We start from the raw sequence: 20,935 nt of genomic DNA, 5'->3' as shown, positions 1-20,935 counted from the left end.
CAAACAGATTGCCTTCAAACAGATTACTAGCAAAATCTGCCGCAAAGAACACAATGATGGCAAATGTAGAACTTCAAATAGATTTGTAATTCCAGCATTTCACCTCCACAGGTGCAACAGTTGCAAGGTGGGCTGTAATAATGCCTTGTCCCTTTCATTCATTAATAACTGCATGTTGATTCGCACATTACTAGGGGCAGGCGATATGTATACTGTATAGCCTTACTTGAAAATTATTGTTACAGGCAAAGATTCCCTTACACCAGCGGTTCACAACCTTGTGTAACCCAGGTGTTCATAGACACCTGAGCCAGGACAGCTGGTGGTGAAGACTTCTGGGAATTGCAGTCTTGGGTTACCCAAGGTCGGCAACCATGATCCAGAGGTGCACACCGGTAATAGAAAAGCACCAGTAATAGTAAAGCAGGTAGGTTATTACAGAAGCAAGTTGGAAAATCAACCCACAAGAGAAAAATCAGGGGTTAAAAAGGTTTAAACCTGCTCACCTCTCTACAGCTACTGTATGCATCTAAATAGAAGGAAAATAAAGAGCTGCTTTGCACTTTGCCATCACTATGGTGGGAGTTCTTGTCTAAAACCTAGCTTGATTGAGCAATTCAGAATGTTATTATCAGGTATTTCAATTATGTGGGTGTTCATAAAATGACAGAATATGTCCTATTGTCTTCGCTATTCCGTTCCTGCCTAGAACAACAAACTCGGTGCTAATCTATGCTTGGAAATCTCTGCTTCAAAAAATATCTAGTTTTTCTGAAAAACAACCTTTTTAAAAAAAGCATATGACCTTAAAGAAATCCAGTAAAGCAGCTGATGTCATTTTTTTCATTCTGTACAGCATTAAACAAAGGATAGCTTATGCTAAATCAACATCTGTGAGATTTTTGGAAGATGTCAAGATTTTCATTTTTGAAAAACCTCTCCAATACCTTCTCTTCGCATAAAAATCCAATATTTAAATGTGAGTGCTTTCATGTCTGACAAATTCAAACATAGACACTCATAAGAATTAGTAGATGAGAATGCAAGCATAAAATATATGTTAGGAAAAGTGGTTAGGAAAAGAGGCAGACATCCAAGCAGTTAAATGTAGTGAAACCCAATGATGAAAAGAAACAACAACAAAAATAGTGTAAGAGTGGGAGGTGTCAATATTTTTAATTTTTGTTTGGACTAGGAAAAATGTTTCTTTGAAGAATAAAGCTAGCAATGCAGCAATGAGTTTAACATTAGAATCCCAAGAAGAAAAGATCATTGTCCCAGATAGTGGCATGTAAAAGCAATTTTGTTCTATACGCTTCACAATATAGGAAATAATGAGGAATATTTCAGCTTCCTGAGTTTCTTTCAAAAAGGAATTGATGTGGGACATGCATAAAAGGGACTCAAGGAAAAATATTTTGTACAGATTAGTAAGGGTTTCCTTTCAAGCAGCTTGCACATTATAAACACCATTTTTAAAATTTATGCAACAAGAACGTAGTTTGGTATTTTACAGGGCAATGTTATGTTAGCCTTTTGGCACACTTATGTGTGAACATATACAGTTTTTTTAAATTTACATTTGTTTTTGTTATGTGTTAACCTAACAGGGTTAACAGAGTGCCTCTTGTGAGTCCAATTAGCCTGCGGGGCCTTGGGCAAGTGACAGCCCCAGATTAGCCCCAGAAAAAGGTAAAGGCAAATCACTTCTGAGTATTCTCTGTTTGGTAACCCTGAAAAGGGTTGTCACAAGTCGGAATTGATGCCACATGATGATGATGAATTGGGGATTTTAAGACATGTCAAATGCTCAAGAAGCTTTTACTAACCCTCAGTTATTTTCCATGCTCAAGCAGGGATTCGATCCCAGGTCTTCCGAGCCCTGTTCTGACACTATCTACTAACCTACATTAGGAAAGAAACACAAAGTGAAACAACTTTCACTTTGTGAGTGAATACTACTAGTGGCAAACTGTTCTCATGACTGAAACGACTGCTTAAGATTATGTAGCTGTAGAATATTTTATCTATACTTTTGCAAAAAGTAAAAACAAATATTTTGCACCACCTAACTTGAGAGCAGCTGATTCCATATTTAATTATATTCAGTGCCATACTCAACTCATTATAGGAACACTGAGTCAACAATGGTTAAACAACTCTGCTGGATAATTTTTGCTCACAGTAAGTACCGTCAACAGACAACGCCGCTGATTTACTTCCTGTTCTTTCTACAAACACACTCTTTAAAAATTGAGAACAGCATGGTACTATTACACTGTAAGTAGGTAACCTAAAATGACTATTTAACCAACCATTGCAGCAGCTACTTAAAATTTATTTAATACAGTACTGTACTAGCAATATATTACAGGCAGATCTGTACAGTGTCGTAGTCATCTTTCCACCAAGGCCCATTAGGAAGAAACATAGTTTGGCGGCGGACGAAATTGCCAATTATAGGCCCGTCGCCAATGTTTCTTTCATTAGCAAAGTGGTTGAGAGGGTGATGGCTGACCAGCTCCAGGTGCATTTGGATGAAACAGATGCCCTGGATCCATTTCAGTCGGGCTTCAGGCCGCGCCACGGCACAGAAACGGCACTGGTTGCCCTGTTTGATGACCTCTTGAGGGAGGCTGACAGGCGCAAAGTGTCTCTGTTGGTCCTCCTCGACATCTCAGCAGCCTTTGAGACCATCGATCACGGTATCCTCCTGGGGAGGCTCTCTGAGTTGGGAATTGGTGGTCAGGCATTTGCCTGGCTCCGTTCCTTCTTGGAGGACCATCCCCAGAGAGTACAGCTTGGGGAGAGTGTATCGGCACTGTGGAGTCTCAATTGTGGGGTTCCACAGGGGTCGATTATCTTCCTAATGCTGTTTAACATCTATATGAGGCCGCTGGATGGAGTCATCAGGGGGTGTGGGGCATCGTGTCATCAGTACACTGATGACACCCAGCTCTACATCTCCTTTTCACCAACTGCAGGAGATGCCATTCTGTCCCTTCAGCACTGCCTGGGGACTGTACTGCAATGGATGCAGGAAAATGGGCTGAGGCTGAACCTGGACAAGACGGAGGTTCTAAGGGTGGGCGCCCCCACAGTAGGTGGTTTGGGAAACTCTCTCTCTTTCGGGGGGGTGACTCTTGCCACCAAGAGTGGGGTTCGCAGCTTGGGGATCCATCTGGACCCAGCGCTTGCTATGGAAACTCAGGTGGCGTCGGTGATCTGCACCGCCTTTTTTCACCTTTGGCGGACAGCCCAGCTGTGACCCTTTCTCGATGTTGGGGCGCTCACTACCTTGGTGCATGCGCTCCTAATCTCAAGATTAGACCACTGTAATGCGCTCTATGTGAGGTTACCTTTGAGGCTGATGAGGAAACTCCAAGTGGTGCAGAATGCGGCGGCCAGACTCCTTAGTGGAGTAAGAAAATACCATCATATCTCACCCACTCTGGCCGCACTGCATTGGCTGCCCATTCGGTTCAGTGTTGATGCTTACGTATAAAGCCCTAAACGGTTTAGGGCCTCAATATTTGACGGAACGCCTTCTCCCACCAAGATCTACCTGTATCACTTGATCGAGTCAGGAGGTGAGGCTGAGGAGCTTGACGTCGAGGGAGGCCCGAAAGTAAAAAACAAGAAACCAGGCCTTCTTGGCAGTGGCTCCTCGCCTCTGGAACAACCTCCCTCCAGAGATTTGTGCGGCCCCATCGCTGGGTATTTTAAGACCCATCTAAAAACTTGGATGTTTAAGCAGGTCTTCCCTCCAGATAATACTTAATTTTTCTTTTTCCATCTATCCTTTGTCATCTCACCATCTTGAAGAATCTTCTTATTGTTTATTGTTTATTGCTTACTGTCTATTGCTTTATATTTTTATTTTGCTATATGTATATGTTTTTGTATTTTTATTTGTCTGGAAGCCGCCTAGAGTGGTCGCAATGACCACATAGGCGGGGTACAAATAAAATAAAATAAAATAAAAAAAACACAGCAAAAAGAATCCTAAATTCTAGGACATTCTCCAACTTTGTGTTCTCCAGGCATGCTGGTCTACAACTCCACCATTCCCAGCACAGCCATTCACCATGGCTGCCAAGCATCATAGGCATTGTAGTGCAAGAATATGAAGGGTGCCAAATTGCAGAAGGCTGTTCTAGTGGATACCCAGACATTGAAATTTCTCAGCAGTGGAGATCGATGATTTTTTTCCTACTTATGCCTCATTTAGAGCACAACTATTATTTTGAAGAGCCATTCTCAGATACAATAACACAGTCAGTGATGGAAATCAGAATAGAGAACATTATCTCTGGTAAAACGGGATCCAAACATTAAGCCAAACTCAAGTCAGCAATTTAAGATGAGAGGAATCCAAAGTACAGTAGATGCCTGGCGCTCAACTAAAATGTTTCCAGTAACCTCCAACCTCCAAATTATATATCCTGTAACACTTAATGTTTCTGAGTTATCATCAAGTACAACTCCACCAAGAAATGAAGTACTTATTACATACAAAATTTACTATTTTATAGAAAGGTATGAATGAAAGTTCCTATATCTGAGTCTTATAAAAATAGGAGCTTAAAAAAATAGTGATTTTTAGCTGAGTCTTAAATAAAACAATAGGTATAGCAACACTTCCAAGTTACATACAGTACATGCACATGCTGTGCACACACACACAACCAAGGGAAGATTAATTTTTACCAGTTGCAGGAATCCAAATCATCTATGGTGTAAACAGGACTTCCTACTCCAGGAGTAGGAAAATCCCTAGAGCATTCAGAAATCCTTTTGGTCCCTTGGTTTATTTTATTTATTTATTTATTTATTTGATTTATATCCCGCCCATCTGGTATATTCTACCAATCTGGGCGTGGTTTCTGAGGGTGAACCATTTTTGTAGGTCTCCTACCCTTGTAGAGATTATACTTCACAACAAACCAATTCTCTGTTAGATAGTGATCTGTTTATGACAAGTTCACTACCTAATAGGTTACCCACCAACCACCATCAAAGGGCAGCAGAAACCACACCTATTGCTAACCACTGAGTCAATATTTACTGAAATAGCCCTATGGTTGCCATGAAACCCAGATCTTTAAGCGGCCCTCACAACGTGAATGGTAAAATCCCCCCAATATGATCAAATTGGGGGAGCTCAGCACCACGTTCTAGACCATGTAAATCAAGCACTGAGACAACTGGTCACTGGAGCAGATGGAACATAAACAGAACCCTAATTCAATCTCATTGCCCTGTTGCCAGCTTTATCTCCACAGCAGGATACATTCAGCATAAATCACTGTGACTTCACCTCACTGCTGACTTTAGCTTGCCTGCTATTTTGCATCCAGAAACAACCATGGTAAGCTGAAATGGCTCACTATAATACTGTCTTTCCACCTAAATGTGTTTCAGTCGCACATTCCACGACAGAGAGTTCATCCAGGAGCAATCACTGGATTATATATTTCTCTTAATTCACTGAATTGGCATTAAGCAGCAACACTTTTGACCCAATTGGGCTCCACTTGAACATTCAGGAATCTGGCAGCTGGATGGAAAACCAGAAGAAAGAGCAGACATATGAATTTCATATGATCTATACAAGTTTGAGATACTGTTTTATTATTGTTCTTATTTTACCAAGCCTAGTAAAACACAATGTGCTCAACACAATTGATCAAGACACACAACTTGAGTCTCCTCCTCTAATCTGTTCATTTGATCAACATCTTTAAAAAACTGATCAACATCTGGCTAAAACTATGACAAAGCCATGTCCAATCAACTATTTATGGTGTTAAAATGGATTAGATCATAGCATTCACACCTATTCATTATTTTTAGACCTTATACTTGTACACGAACATTCAAGAAATGTATGCCTTTTCCAATCACTCTGACATAGTCTGGTTAAACTGCAATATATAGAAAGGTTTTTAGATTCATGTCTAAAAGTGTTCAACAATTTTATCTGCAATCAACAAGACTAGAAGTAGTTGTTATTTCATGTGGTGACATCCTTGTCCATGAGTCTTGAGAAAGTACAAGAGAGGAAGTCCCTTCTTCAAGGAGATTACAATCTAAAAATTGACACTAGGGAGAGAGACGAAAGAAAGAAAAATGAAGAAGAGGTGGACAGAGGAAGAATGTGAAATAAACTACACCTCTAAAAGGAAAAACACACTACCAGCACAAGACCCGGGAAAACATAAAATGAGATAAAAACATTTTATGCCTAAATTTTAAGAAAGAGTAGAACAGGAATCTAAGTAAAAGTGCTACATGTCTGGGTGAAAGAGAAAAAGACTTATAACATCCATTGCACTCTTGGACCTGGCTTGTTAATACTACTCTATGTTTGAAGTGGTTTCAGAATGTAAGTTCTAACAACAACTACATGAGTTTACTCTGCAGCCCAGTAATAGAGAACCAAGATCTTCACATGCTCATCAAACCACAGCAGTAATGAAGATCTGTTTCCCCCAAAATTAATGCAATCTGACATTATCATTTTTCAAGTACATACAATTATAAATATAGATCTTACCCTTCTGTTGTCTCTCCTTCAGAATATGGAACCTGAAAGGCTGTGGTTCCAAACACATGGTGCAGCACTTAAAATAGCCCCTGCCGGCTTGAAGCAGGCCATATAGACCGTTCTATTTCAGGCACATCCCAACTCACTGTTACATCCAGCAGAACAACAGTCCAATTCATTTTCTCACATCTGACATTTACTTACTCCTTCAGCTGTTTATTCCAAGACAGCAGGAAATAGAAGCAAGTACTGTATCTACATATGCATAATTAGTGGCCTTACATAATGAGGTGCAGCTATATTAACTCTGGACTGATCACTAGACAGAATGAGTCACTTATACAGCTGCTAAAATAAAACCAAAAAACTTGTGAATTGCTTCAGCTCTATAAGACACACTATTTGACAAAATGCCAGAGGCTCAGGGCTTATTCTCATGTTACTGTTTTTGCATTCAAGATGATGACTTCTGACAATTGCCTGCATGCCTCCAAATGTGCTCAGATCCACTATGAAAGAATAATACTTGCAACTTGCCTTCTAGATGTGTATGTTGTGTGCCATCAAGTTGGAATCCACCTAAGTGACCCCAATAGGGCGTTCAAGGTAAGTGAGATATTAAAGAAGTGGTTTCACCAGTTCTATGCCATCCCAGTTAGTTTTTGTAGCCAAGAGGGGATTAAAAACTGGGTCTCCTAAGTCCAAGTCTGTCATTCTACCCGCTAAATCACACTGAATAAATCCTCTGAAAGATCCATGTATAGAATTTCAAAGTAGCCGTGTTACTGTCTTAAAATGGGCACCAATATTTTTAAGAGCACTATGAACTGTATGTTTATTGCAGCCAGAGCAAATCCAGAACCCAGTTTGCCATTGCACAGTATATAAGTTACAAGCAAGGAAACCATGGAATAGCAATTTGTTGTTATATGCAGCCAAGCTGCCTCCAACTTATGATGACTTTGTGGATGAGCTGTCACCAAAATATTTTGTCCTCAGCAGCCCTGCTCAGCTCTTGTAACCTCAAGTGTGTGGGTTTCTTTTAGAGAGTCAATCTATTTCTTATTTAGTCTTCCTGTTTTCCTGCTGCCTTCAAGCTTTTGCAGCATTATTGTCTTTTCCAGAGAAAAGACGTGACGTGCCCAAAGTAAGAGAGCCTAATTTCATCATTATTGCCTCAAAAGATAGTTCAGGCTTGGTTTGCTCTAGGACCCTGTTCATCTTTCTCACAGTATGGGGTATCCGCAAAGCTCTCCTCCAGCACCATATTTCAAATGAATCTTTTTTTTTTCCTTTCCAGATTACTTTACTATCCAGCTTTCACACCCAAACAGGGTTATTGGAAATACAATCGTGTGGATGTTCTTGGTCTTGGTCTCCAGTGTCACATCCTTACACGTGATCATTTTTTTAAAATAATTCCTTCATTGCTGTCATTCCGAGTCTCAGTCTTCTTCTGCTTTCTTGGCGGCAATCTCCTTTTGGACTGATGATTGAACCAAGGTATCGTAATACCAGCCAGGAAAATAAGCATCCATGAAGAAAGGGAACCATTAAAAGTGCAGAGGTGGAATATCTCCACGGAAGACATAAAGAGGGGATGTTTCATGAAAAATAGTTTCAGAAAACTGATCCTTAACTTACTCACTAGTACAAATGGAAAAATGCAAGGTAGCCACAAACCCTGAGAGACAGTTTACTGGTAATCTACAAAAACAGGTTCTGCTAGAACACATGGTACTAGCCAAGCTCATTCCATGTCTCAAGTAACAAGGAATTTTTTCCTATTTGCAAACTGAAAATGAGAGTCTACAGAAGAGAGGACCAAGGCCACAGCTAATCCTGCAGTCATGTTGTTTTGTCAGGAGCTGCTGGGCTCTGCTGTAACCTTGTATGCCCCTCCACCTCTTTTTTTATTCTTTGCCATTGGTTGGGGTGTGATAGATGTTTACCCCATATGTTTTGATACTCCTTTCTGATTCAGCGTCTCCTCTTCAGTGAAACTGAAGTAGTGACACACCACAAGCGAGACTGCCCACTACCATTACAGTGGGGTCTTGACTTGAGAACTTAATCCGTATTGGAAGGCGGTTCTCAAGTCAAAAAGTCTGTAGGTCAAGTCTCCATTGTCCTACAGTGCACTGAAAACCGATTAATCCCGTAACAGGCCGTTTTTGTTCCATTTTGGTTTTTTTCTGGTCCGTAAGTCAATTCTCAGTCTGCAAGTCAAACCTAAATTTTGCAGCCAGAGAGGTCTGTAACTCAAAAAGTCTGTAAGTCAAGCCGTCTGCAAGTCAAGGGTCCACTGTAATAAGAATACCAACTGTAGAAAGGCTGATGAAAGAAAAGATTATACATCTGCTACCCTTATGTAACCTAGGTTAACTAGATACCACCCACTAACATCAAAAGGAACCGTCCTCTAACAGTAAGCTACATTTAAGCCCCACCCACACCAAATTTATTCATTCCAAAATTCCAATCACTTCCCACCTCATAAATTTAGGCCGGCTTCCATTTGAAGCTGCAGCTGCCAGTTAAGAGCTGGTTCTCCTCTGCTGACCACTTAAAGCATCTCAGAATCTTGGGGTTAATAATCTCTTGTCCTATACTTCCTTCTGATGTCAAGCACGACATTCTGACATCACAGACAAGCAAACACTCTAGAATTCCAAAAGGGACACAAGATAACCAGGTTACTGTAACCTCAGACTAGATTTCTATACTTTGTTGTGCCTCAGGCTGTCCTTAAATATTATTCAGAAACTTCAAAAAGTGTCTTCACAATATATTAGCCATATTGATGAGTACTATATGTTCAGCGGTCAGCTTTCTTTATGGTCCAGCTCTCACTTCCATACATGGCTACTGGAAAAACCATAGCTTTGACTATGCTGACCTTTGTTGGCAAGGTGATGTCTCTACTTTTTAAAATGCTATCTAGGTTTGTCATCACTTTCCTCCCAAGAAGCAGGCGTCTTTTAATTTCGTGGCTGCTGTCACCATCTGCAGTGATCATGGAGCCCAAGAAAGTAAAATCTGTCACTGCCTCCATATCTTCCCCTTCTACTTGCCAGGAGGTGATGAGACCAGTGACCATGATCTTAGTTTTTTTTAAATGTTGAACTTCAGAAGATTTTTTGCGCTCTCCTCTTTCACCCTCATTAAGAGGTTCTTTAATTCCTCCTCACTTTCTGCCATCAGAGTGGTATGGTCTGCATATCTGTGAGTGGAGGCAGCGAAGTGAGCCGTCCTCGCAGATGCCAGAGAGAGAAGAAAGCGAAGGATGTGTAAGTGGGGGAGTTGATTAAATTAGATGACAAAGAGGGTATAACGAATAAAGCCATAGAAGTGTTTCTGGCTGAGAGAACCATGGACTGGGGGGAGGAGTCAGGAACTTGGAGATGGGATGAAGGTATAAAAGAGGAGAGGGAGAAGGGAAGGGAGAGAGACTTGGGTGAGGAGAAAGCTACACAGACGGTGGAAACTGGAATAGAGAGGGAAAGGATTGTAACGTTGGTGAAGACCTTCCCAAACCTCATGAAGGAAGACGGATTGCTGCCGCTACCTGCAGCAGTCGATAAACCCTTGGGAGGTGAGCCTCGTAAGGAATGGAGACAGGGAGGGGGGTCGAGTCCTTCCCCTATGATGAACAAAGGGACCCCTGGTGGAGTCAGCCCTTACCTCCCTCGTCTGGAAGGTTCAGTAGTAATCCACCCGTGTTGTCGGACCACTTGTACGGTGCTGAGTGCACCCCTCACCGCTCCGACCACAACTTTCCCCTTTGGGGGGAAGAAAGTGTAAAAGTTAAAGATATGGGACCTGGGGTAAAACCCAAGAAATACAACTTGTTTGGTAATGAAGAGAAAACGAACCCGTTTGGTTCAGAATTGTTTAATAGCAATGTTAATAAAACGAATCCTTTTTTGACGGTTACTTCGACTCCGGCTGTCATTCTTGCCGAATCCCTGGGCCCGCTTACCTTACAAAAGGAACCCAATCACAATATCTGAGGTTACTGATATTTCTTCTGGCAATCTTAATTCTGATTTACGATTCCTCCAGTCCAGCCTTTTGCATGATGTATTCTGCATATAAGTTAAATAAGCAGGGAGACAACAGACAGCCCTGTCATACTCCTTTCCCAATTTTAAACCAATCAGTTCTAACTGTTGTTTCCTGTCCCACATATAGATTTCTCAGGAGATAAGGTAGCCAGGCACTCCCATTTCTTTAAGAACTTGTCATACGTAGTTTGTTGTGGTCCACATTGTCAAAGGCTTTTGCATAATCAATGAAGCAGAAGTAGATGTTTTTCTGGAACTCTCCGGCTTTATCCATAATCCAGCGCATGTTAGCAGATAATACCCATCTTTCTTGTATATTGTGAAACAACTGAAGTTCCTGAGAACTTCAGATGATTTTAATTAGTTTTTGCTATTGAATGCTAGATTATAAATGTTCTCTTCTATACAGTATTATACATTGCTGTTTTAAATGCTTCAGCTGAAAGGCTGCCAAGAAATCATTTCAGTTAAAGAAACTGAAGATTTCATTCTTATACCCCTGTCTCTTCTGTGCCTATCAAAGAAAGTATTTACCTCTCACAACCACAAGATTATGCTGAATTATGGATAGTTTCTATTTAATTACTTAACAGAAAACCATCGTATTAGGATCCTACTAAAGAAAACTCCGTTAAGTCTAGTCTGTTCCATGTACAGAGTCCTTCTCATCCTGAAGCAAAGATCCCAGGAATCTTACAAGAATGTACATTAGATACAAGTCTCCAAGAGAACCGTGCTATGAACAGAAGTCATGAAGCAAGTCAGAAATTCCACGAATGCCACTATTCATCTGAACAGGAGAGAGAGGAAATAGCTATAGAAGGGCAGCTCCAGCCAAAGGGGAAAAAAATACAAAAGCCGTTGTTCAACCTTCCTTCACCCTTTACCCAACAAAATATTAGTAACCATTAAACCCATCCCCATCCCACAACCATAATCTTGTAACACTAGTATGCATACAGACAGACAAGCAATGTTGTATGTTTGCAGCGGCTGAGGGAGAAGACAGGCACAGGAGAGGTTTAGTCCTGAACTTGGAAGGCTGTGGAAAGAAAAGAGCATTTCTACCACAGAGATTTGCTGTAGAATCGTTAAACTTTATTCTCCCATTTTCTTCAGGGAATCCACACGAGGCAAATATCTGATCCTTATCAACGAGTATCCTCCTGATGCGCTTTCTCTTTTCAGGCTAGTGGAAGCCTTCCTCGGTAAAACTACAATACATGTTTTTTCTAAATCTTCTTGCTGAACTTTTCTTCATTTTCAATAATCCTCTATTCACTGACAATTCCAGAATCTGAAAGTGTGCTCAAACTCATTCACTAGCCAGATAATTGAAAACGTCCACATCAAAATACAATAAATTCATTAATTTAAAAGATACACTATAGAATAACTAGCAGACATACTATACAGAGCTCTATAAGGGCTTCCAGAAGACTTTTAGTTCACCCACCTACCCAATGTTTTCCTGCTTCTCTCCCACATCTCTCAATCTTTTTATTTCCTGCTATTCTTCTCTCCCCTCCGTTGCCTTTTCCTTTGCTCACTCTCCTCCACCTTATAGGAAACAGGTCATTTTGTCCATTAAAGTCTGAAGAATTGGGAACCCTGAAGAAGGAAGTATCATGTGGAGTTGCCTAGAAACACTCAAGGAAAACTAGTACCTCAAACCCAATGACAGCATCCTTTCTACATCCTTAGGCACTTGTTAGGTAAGACTAGAGATAGTCATCTACTAATTGAACATGGTACTGCAGGCTACTGACAGATTTGAAGACCCAAGTTGTACACTCCTGGATTCACTTTGATACCAGAATCACAGCATGGATACTAGTTTCATAGACTGAAATTCTGTTGATTAGCATAGTAAACTACACTACAGCAAATTCACTGAACCAATGAGGATTTGGTTAGTCAACTCTTCCATAAGGCCCACTTATTCAAATAGTCCTACTCTAGTTGCAGCTTACTTTAGCACAGTAAGCTGCAACTAGAGTAGCCCCATTGGAATCAATGGACTCATGAAATTCTGACTGGTACAATGGGCTCTCTAGTGTGACATACTAGAGAGCCCATTGTACCAGTCAGAATTTAATGAGTCAATTGATTCCAATGGGGCTACTCTAGTTGCAGCTTACTGTGCTAAAGCAACAGGATTTCAGCCACAGTCTTAAAACTTATGCAGAGATAGTCAGACTCATTCTATTGCTACTTAAGAGAAACCTGCACTGCTGGAAGGAGATAATAATGCATTGTACTATACGACTGTCATATTTACACATGGCCCAATGACAAGGTGGTGATATAGATAACAAACAAAATGACAATAACTTGTTAATAAAAGAATAGGCTATCAGGCTGTGAATAATGTCAACTATCAATCTACAAGATAACTGTAACATAATTTGGCTCTTGATAAGAAGGAAAAGGAATTTTAACAAACAAGGAGTGGAAAAGGAGGACTTTTTTCTTTTAACTTTTTCCAGCCTGCTTTCTAAATTTTTGAATCAGTGGGATTCAAAATATATAATTTTATATACGGTAACTGGAGGATTATGAGGCTTACTCCACAATTCATTTTCATTATATTCTGTGCAATTTTGTATTTTCATTGATATGTTTACATGTACATGTAGTAAAAGGGCAAATATGAAAAAAAAAACATATTTTGCCCTTTAACATTTATTACATCCATGGTTCTTTACTAATTTTAAAAAGACAGCCTATTCTGGCAGAGAATCTAGCGATCTCAAATAACTGAAAGTTTCACCATTCCTAAATGTTGTGAGTTACAATAAGAAACATCTAGTCAGCATTTCTGTTGGGTTTATGACAAAAGATGACATATGTCTGAAGCTGTTTCATTGTCAAAAGTCATCCATTCTGAACATGTGGCAAAGATTAAATAAGTAAGGAAGAGCTGAGTGTAGGAAACACTCATGGCAAACCTGTGCCTATTTAACATGCTCCTAAACAGACTGCAGGATGTGATATCTGGCATGGAATAAAAAAACCTCAAGAATCTTGTTTTCATTAATGTACAATTTTAGTTCTTCCGGCTTTAATTGGTGGAACCTCAAAGGCTCACACAGTTCCTCCTGATGTCTTTTGGTTATAAAAAGCACAGAGAAATGGAATATTACATATGTATAATTGGGCCACTGAATTTGACACAAGATTTAGCAATGAGAAATATTACTTTACAAAACCAGTTTCTATTGCTTTGCTGCAGCTGACTGCTTCAAATACATGCAGTATTATTATATGGATACAATAAAATAAAATATTACTTGCAATAGAATCAATAGTTTTATAACATGCATTCACCCTTGATAATTTTTTTTGTCCAGTCGTGTTCGACTCTAGGGGGCGGTGCTCATCCCTGTTTCCAAGCCATAGAGCCAGTGTTTTGTCCACAATCTTCAGTGGTCACATGGCCAGTGCGACTTAGACACGGAACACTGTTACCTTCCCACCGAAGTGGTCCCTATTTATCTACTTGTATTTGCATGCTTTTAAACCGCTAGGTTGGCGGGAGCTGGGACAAGCGACAGGCACGCACTCCATCGCGTGGATTCGATCTTACGACTGCTGGTCTTCTGACCCTGCAGCATAGGCTTCTGCGGTTTAGCCCGCAGCGCCACCATGTCTCCCTGTGGACAGCAGGAGGAAATTAATTGGCTTAGTCTTGAAAATAAGAATGTGTAAGCATAAACAGAAATGAAACCATGCAGTGTTCTGAAATACTTTTGATGTAGATACAAATAGGATGACAATGAATAAAAGGTAAGCTTAATAAATTCCACCTCATGGTGTGAATAACATGAATGTGTCTGAATCTAAAAGCAAAAGGGGCACTTCATGGAATACAACTATTACTTCAGTGTTAAAATACTGCATGAACTGCTGCATGTGCATAGATTTTGTGCACAGTGCATTCCTACTGTGTTTCATATATATGTAACATAAAGCATGACTACAGTATATATAAGGTGAAACAGACATGTTAACATTTATTACATTAAGATGCAAGTATATCAAATTCTGGGTGGAAACACTATCTCTACAGAAAGCTTCTTCATTAAACTTTCAAGGTTCCATTCAGATAGCCATGGTAAACTGGAGTTGTGGCAAACATAACAGCTATTCCAAACTAGCATGGATGTTCTTTCAAAGGGAAGCAGTAAGTTCTTTTTTCAGCATTAAAAACAAGTAACTGAGATCCAGCTACATTTCTTATTTATTTATTTATTTATTTATTTATTTATTTATTTATTTATTTATTTATTTATTTACACCCCGCCTATCTGGTCGGTGAGGACCACTCTAGGCGGCTAACAACAATAAAACAATACAATAAAAATAAAGCAACACACATATTGCCAACATGACAGATACTGTAAAAGATGAACTATTATAAAGGTATTAGACATTTAGAGGGACATGGTGGCGCTGCGGGTTAAACCGCAAAAGCGTCTGTGCTGCAAGGTCAAAGACCAGCAGTCGTAAGATCAAATCCACGCGATGGAGTGAGCTCCCGTCGCTTGTCCCAGCTCCTGCCAACCTGGCAGTTTGAAAGCATGTAAAAATCCAAGTAGATAAATAGGTACTGTTACATACAGCACTGATGTTACCTGTCTGTCATGGGTTTGGAGGGAAAGTTCCATCCTATGGGGAGTGGAAGGCGGGACATCAGGAGGAGGGGCTGTACTGTATATATATGTGATGCGGGTGTGGAGAAGCTAAGCAGACGAAGCAGCAGCTGGGAAGAAGGAGTTGGTGTGGGAGTCTGTGTGTCAGACAGGGTACTACTGTGTGTCAGAGTACCAACCTGATAGGTTCAGGTGTCTGTTGGTTAGCCAGAACTGATAGGTTCAGGGTCTGGGCTTTAAGTTAAGGTTCTGGGTGAACCAAACTGTATGCTTGTATGAGTGAGAATAAGCCACGTTCCTTTATCCTATTCACCTGATTGTTTTATATTTTTCCCTGTGTGTATTTAAAATAAACCTTATTCTTTTTATTGTTTAAAAAATCCATCCCTGGTCTGTGTGACTTCTTACAGGGAATGGTTGGTGGCAGCTTAGTAACTGTGTGACATATCCCAGTAGGTCTGGGTTTGTCACATTGATTGGTGTCCAGCGTGTGGGATACGTCTGGTCCAGTTGTCCAGTGGTCCAGCAAAGCCTTGGCAGGTGTGCCCAGAGCAAGGGGGGTCTAGTCAGGGACAGTCTGAGGCGCGTAGGTAATCTTCTAGGTGTACCTCACGGGGAGGTGCGCTAGTAGAAGAACGTGCCAACTGGGGAGACTTAGATTAAGGTGCTCTGAGGCAGCCTAGTTTTGGCGGGAAAAAGCTGAGGCAAAACTGCATAGTAACAGTGAGCTAGCTTGCCAGCTGAGAGGCCCAGCAGAGGGGGGTAGGCTCTGACTCGATACTGTTACAAGTTAGTGCTGAAGAACAGCAGCAATCTCTAGGGAGAGCGGGTTCTGAGGCAAGAAGGAAAAAAGTGGTCGTTTTATTTTGAGGCTTGACTTTTAAAGCAGCCTGTTCTGAGGGGGGATTATGCCCTTGACTCGAAGCCAGATGGCAGAAATGAGTGATGTGAAAGACCCCCAGATTGACCAAGGTTCTGAGGATGAATTTGGCTCAGTGCAGGGTGACAGCACAGGAGAGCAGAACCCAGAACTTAGAAAATTGCTCATAGCCCAACAGCATGAACTGAGGATGAGGCAATTTGAAATGGAGGAAAGGGAAAGAGAAGAAAGGGAAAGAGAGAGACAGAGACAATTTGAATTGGCATTGGAGAGAGAGAAAATGGCGTTTGAATTAAGAAAACTGGAACTGATGAACCAGAACAATAATAATAATAGGGATTCTGAGGGAGGCCAACTGTCTAAAGCTGACCTGAAGAAATTCCCTGTGTACCACAAGGGAGATTGTCCTGAGGTGTTCTTTTCCTTAGTGGAAAGAGCGTTTGTGGACTTCTCAGTGAGGGAAACTGAGAAGATGACCATCATGCGATCTTTAATCAGTGGTAGCCTGGCTGAGGTTTATGCCGAGATGCCTGAGGAACTGATGAAAGATTTTGCAGAGTTTAAAAAACTGGTGTTTGCCAGACATGGGATAAATGCAGAGCAGCTGAGACAAAGATTCAGGTCCCTAACCAAGAAGCCAGAGCAGACTTTTACCCAAGTGGGGGCCCAATTGGTGAGGCTGCTTGAGAAATGGCTCTCTCAGGAGGGGACAGAGACCTATGAGCAGCTTAAAGACTTGATAGCACTGGAACAGTTCTATTCAGTTCTGCATGGGGAATTGAAATTCCAGGTGAGGGAAAGGAAACCGAAATCTGTGGCAGCAGCCGCAGAGATCGCGGATTTTATTTCCCAAATAAGAAAGCCCTTGGGTGAGGGGAAATCTGTAGGTAAACCCAAAGAAACCTACAGCAAGTACTCTCAGGGACCAGGGAAAAGCCAGCAAGGGGGAGGGGCCCATGGTGAAGGGAAGCCCTCAGACATGAAACAAAGACCTCAGATTTTGGAGGGAAAACCCAAACAGGAGGAGAGAGAATCAAAATACACCCGGAAATGTTATTTCTGTCAAGGAAAGGGTCATCTAATCTCAGAGTGTGAGAAATTAAAGCAGCTAAAAGGAATGGTGCCTCAGAATTCTAGTGGGACCAAGCCAAAAGCTGTGTTCTGTGTCCAGAAAGAGCAAGGCTCAGTGTCACAGAGGGAGCCTGTTGCCATGGCTACTCAGTCTGGAACAGCTACCTATGCTGATCAGGCTGAGGAAAATGGTCCTCTTGTGGAGGTAAAGCGCTGCTTGCTGATAAAAACAGATTCTCAGTTGTTTGAGACAGCAGGGGTGGACGTAGGAATACTTGACCGTCAGTATAGGGGGCTGCGGGACACTTGTTCCCAGGTAACCCTGTGCCATCCAGATGTCATCCCTAGGGAGTTTATAATCCCAAATGAGAGCATAAAGGTGGCAGGGATTGAGGGGCAGGTAATCTCTCTGCCAGTAGCAGAGGTACCTGTCAACTTTCAAGGCTGGAGGGGAGATTGGCGGCTAGCGATTTCATCGACTCTGCCAGCAGCCGTGCTCGTGGGAAATGACCTGGCTGAACATGTGAAACGGGTGCTAGTGATTACACGCTCACAAGCCACCACAGGGACAGTTCAGGGGGGTAATGATGAGCCAGAGACGGAAGCAGAGGGGAGTTCAGAAGCTGTGGTGGAAACCTTAACCACAGACAGCAGATTTGGACAGGAGCAAAAGGCAGACGCCACTCTCCAAAGGTGTTTTGAACAGGTGACTGACGCCCAGCTAACACCTGAAACCCCAGTGAGATTTCTGGAGAAAAAGGGGATTTTATATAGAGAGACCCTGAGGAATATCTCAAAAGGGGGAGATGGGATCAGAAGTCAGCTGGTGGTACCTGAAAAGTATCGCCCCATGATCTTACAAAGGGGTCACTCTGACATGGTTGCTGCACACTTAGGGGTGAAAGGGCCCCTTGATTTGATCAAACAAAATTGGGAGCAGATCACCCAGGATGACCCACAAGACGTTGTGACTTACATAGACACCTTGATGAATGACCTAAGGAGAAATCTAGAGCTGGCAGCAGAAAACCTGCAAGCTCAGAAGGTCAGACAGAAAACATGGTATGACCACAAAGCTAGAGAGAGGCACTTTGACCCAGGGGAGGAAGTGCTTTGGCTTAGGCCCTGCAGAGAGAATAAACTGCAGCTCAAATGGGCAGGACCATATAGGGTCATTTCCAAGATGTCAGACCTGAACTACCTAATAGAGCAGGAGGAGAACCAAGCAAGGAGGGTGGTTCATGTGAATGCCCTAAAACCCTACTACAGAGGGGAACAGAGGGTTTTATTCGCGATAAAAGCAGCTGAGAGTGAGGAAGCTGAATTACCCTTCTGGGAGGGTAGAGGGGAAGTAAAATACAACCCAGAGGAGGTAAAGATCAGTCCTGCACTCACCCAAGACCAGCAGCAAGAACTAAAAATGCTGCTTAGTAAATATCAACAGGTGTTTTCCAACAAGCCGGGGATAGTGAAGGGAGTGATGCATCGGATCCACACAGGGGATGCACCCCCGCAGGCAGTATCCCCATACCGAGTAACGGGACCCTATAGGGACAAGGTGCGGAAGGAGCTGGACGAAATGCTGAGGGAGAACATAATCGTCCCCTCTGCTAGTCCTTGGTCCTCTCCGATAGTCCTTGTGGACAAGCCTGATGGGAGCATTAGGTTTTGTGTTGATTACAGGAAATTAAACCGTGTAACCACTCCTGATGCCTACCCAATGCCCAGGCTAGACAACCTGATTGAAACCATAGGGGGTTGTCGGTTCATCTCATCATTGGACCTGGTAAAGGGATATTGGCAATTAAGAATTGATCCCAGGGATCAAGAAAAGACTGCCTTTTGCAGCCCTTTTGGTCTCTATGAGTTTCGAGTCCTGAGCTTTGGTCTCAGAAATGCACCAGCCACATTCCAAAGGCTGATGGACCAGACCTTGGCAGGGCTCAGTGACTTTACAGTGGCCTACATTGACGACATAGGGATCTTCAGTAATACCTGGGAAGATCACCTAATACACCTGGAGTTAGTGCTGCAGAGGTTAAGTGCAGCAGGGCTAACAGTAAAGGCCAGCAAGTGTCAGCTGGGTAGCCCAGAAATAAAATACTTGGGTCACATGGTAGGGGGAGGAATGATAAAACCCCTGGAGGCCAAAATAGAAGCTGTTCGTGATTGGCCTAGACCCAACACCAAGAAAAAAGTCAAATCATTTCTTGGGTTGGTGGGCTACTACAGAAAGTTCATCCCGAGGTTTAGCGAGATTGCGGCTCCGCTGACCGATCTGACGAGGAAGAAGGCTGATGACCGCATCCCGTGGACCAGCGACTGTGAGGCGGCGTTCCAGAGGTTGAAGGAGGCGTTAATCAACTATCCTGTCCTGCGTGCTCCAGACTTCAACCGGGAGTTCATCATCTACACCGATGCGTCTAACAGCGGGGTAGGAGCAGTTCTGTGCCAGGAGGATGAGAATGGTGACCAGCATCCAGTGTCCTACCTGAGTAGGAAACTTCAAAAAGGTGAGAGACATTTGGCAACCGTGGAGAAGGAGTGTTTGGCCATAGTCTACGCGATCCAGAAGGCCAAGCCTTACATCTGGGGGAAGACATTTTATTCTGTGTACTGACCATTCACCACTGCAATGGTTAAAGACAATGAAAACCCACAATAGCAAACTTATGAGGTGGGCTTTAAACCTACAGGACTATGACTTTGAAGTGAAGGTGGTCAGAGGGTCAGTGAACTGTGTTGCTGACGCCTTATCAAGAAGACCTGAAGAATGAAGACGGCGAAAGAACATGGACTATGTGTATATAATGCTGATAAAAAGTAAAATGTACCTGGTTTTGAATTTGGTTTGTATTAATAAAGGTAAATGGATGTATTGTATATGGTAAATGTTTAAATGCTTATTTGATATGGTTAACTTGGAGTGTAAGGATAAGTAAGTATTATATGGTATGTATAACTGTTTTTGTATGTATTTTATTCAGGTTGTTTTTTTGGTGAAAAGCACTTTTAGCTTTCCCCCTACAAAACAACTTATAAAGAGGGGAGGTGTTACATACAGCACTGATGTTACCTGTCTGTCATGGGTTTGGAGGGAAAGTTCCATCCTATGGGGAGTGGAAGGCGGGACATCAGGAGGAGGGGCTGTACTGTATATATATGTGATGCGGGTGTGGAGAAGCTAAGCAGACGAAGCAGCAGCTGGGAAGAAGGAGTTGGTGTGGGAGTCTGTGTGTCAGACAGGGTACTACTGTGTGTCAGAGTACCAACCTGATAGGTTCAGGTGTCTGTTGGTTAGCCAGAACTGATAGGTTCAGGGTCTGGGCTTTAAGTTAAGGTTCTGGGTGAACCAAACTGTATGCTTGTATGAGTGAGAATAAGCCACGTTCCTTTATCCTATTCACCTGATTGTTTTATATTTTTCCCTGTGTGTATTTAAAATAAACCTTATTCTTTTTATTGTTTAAAAAATCCATCCCTGGTCTGTGTGACTTCTTACAGGGAATGGTTGGTGGCAGCTTAGTAACTGTGTGACATATCCCAGTAGGTCTGGGTTTGTCACAGGTACCACCTCAGAGGGAAGGTAACAGTGTTCCATGTCTAGTTGCGCTGGCCACGTGACCATGGAAACTGTCTTTGGACAAACGCTGCCTCTATGGCTTTGAAACGTGGATGAGCACCATACCCTAGTGTCAGACACGACTGGACT

General features: G+C 42.1%; 1 protein-coding gene across 6 annotated transcripts in view; it reads right to left on the bottom strand.

Annotated features, from left to right (window-relative positions):
- KLHDC3 (kelch domain containing 3) overlaps positions 1-20,935 on the bottom strand; it is a 67,857-nt gene that overhangs the window by 44,079 nt on the left and 2,843 nt on the right. For 2 of the 6 annotated variants that reach the window (XM_078382895.1, XM_072988941.2), the window contains exon 2: positions 10,533-10,638. The exons of 3 other annotated variants lie outside the window; for them this stretch is intronic. The gene's annotated coding sequence lies outside the window, so the exon portion shown is untranslated. Of the gene's footprint in view, positions 1-6,559; positions 6,824-10,532; positions 10,639-20,935 lie in introns of those variants that run through there. One more of the 6 variants, XM_020796874.3, reaches the window with a different exon arrangement.

This window comes from Pogona vitticeps, chromosome 1, assembly GCF_051106095.1.
Source record: "Pogona vitticeps strain Pit_001003342236 chromosome 1, PviZW2.1, whole genome shotgun sequence".
NCBI classification, from domain to species: Eukaryota; Metazoa; Chordata; class Lepidosauria; order Squamata; family Agamidae; genus Pogona; species Pogona vitticeps.
Note: the sequence above shows the minus strand (reverse complement) of the source record. Positions and strands in the feature narration are given on the sequence as shown.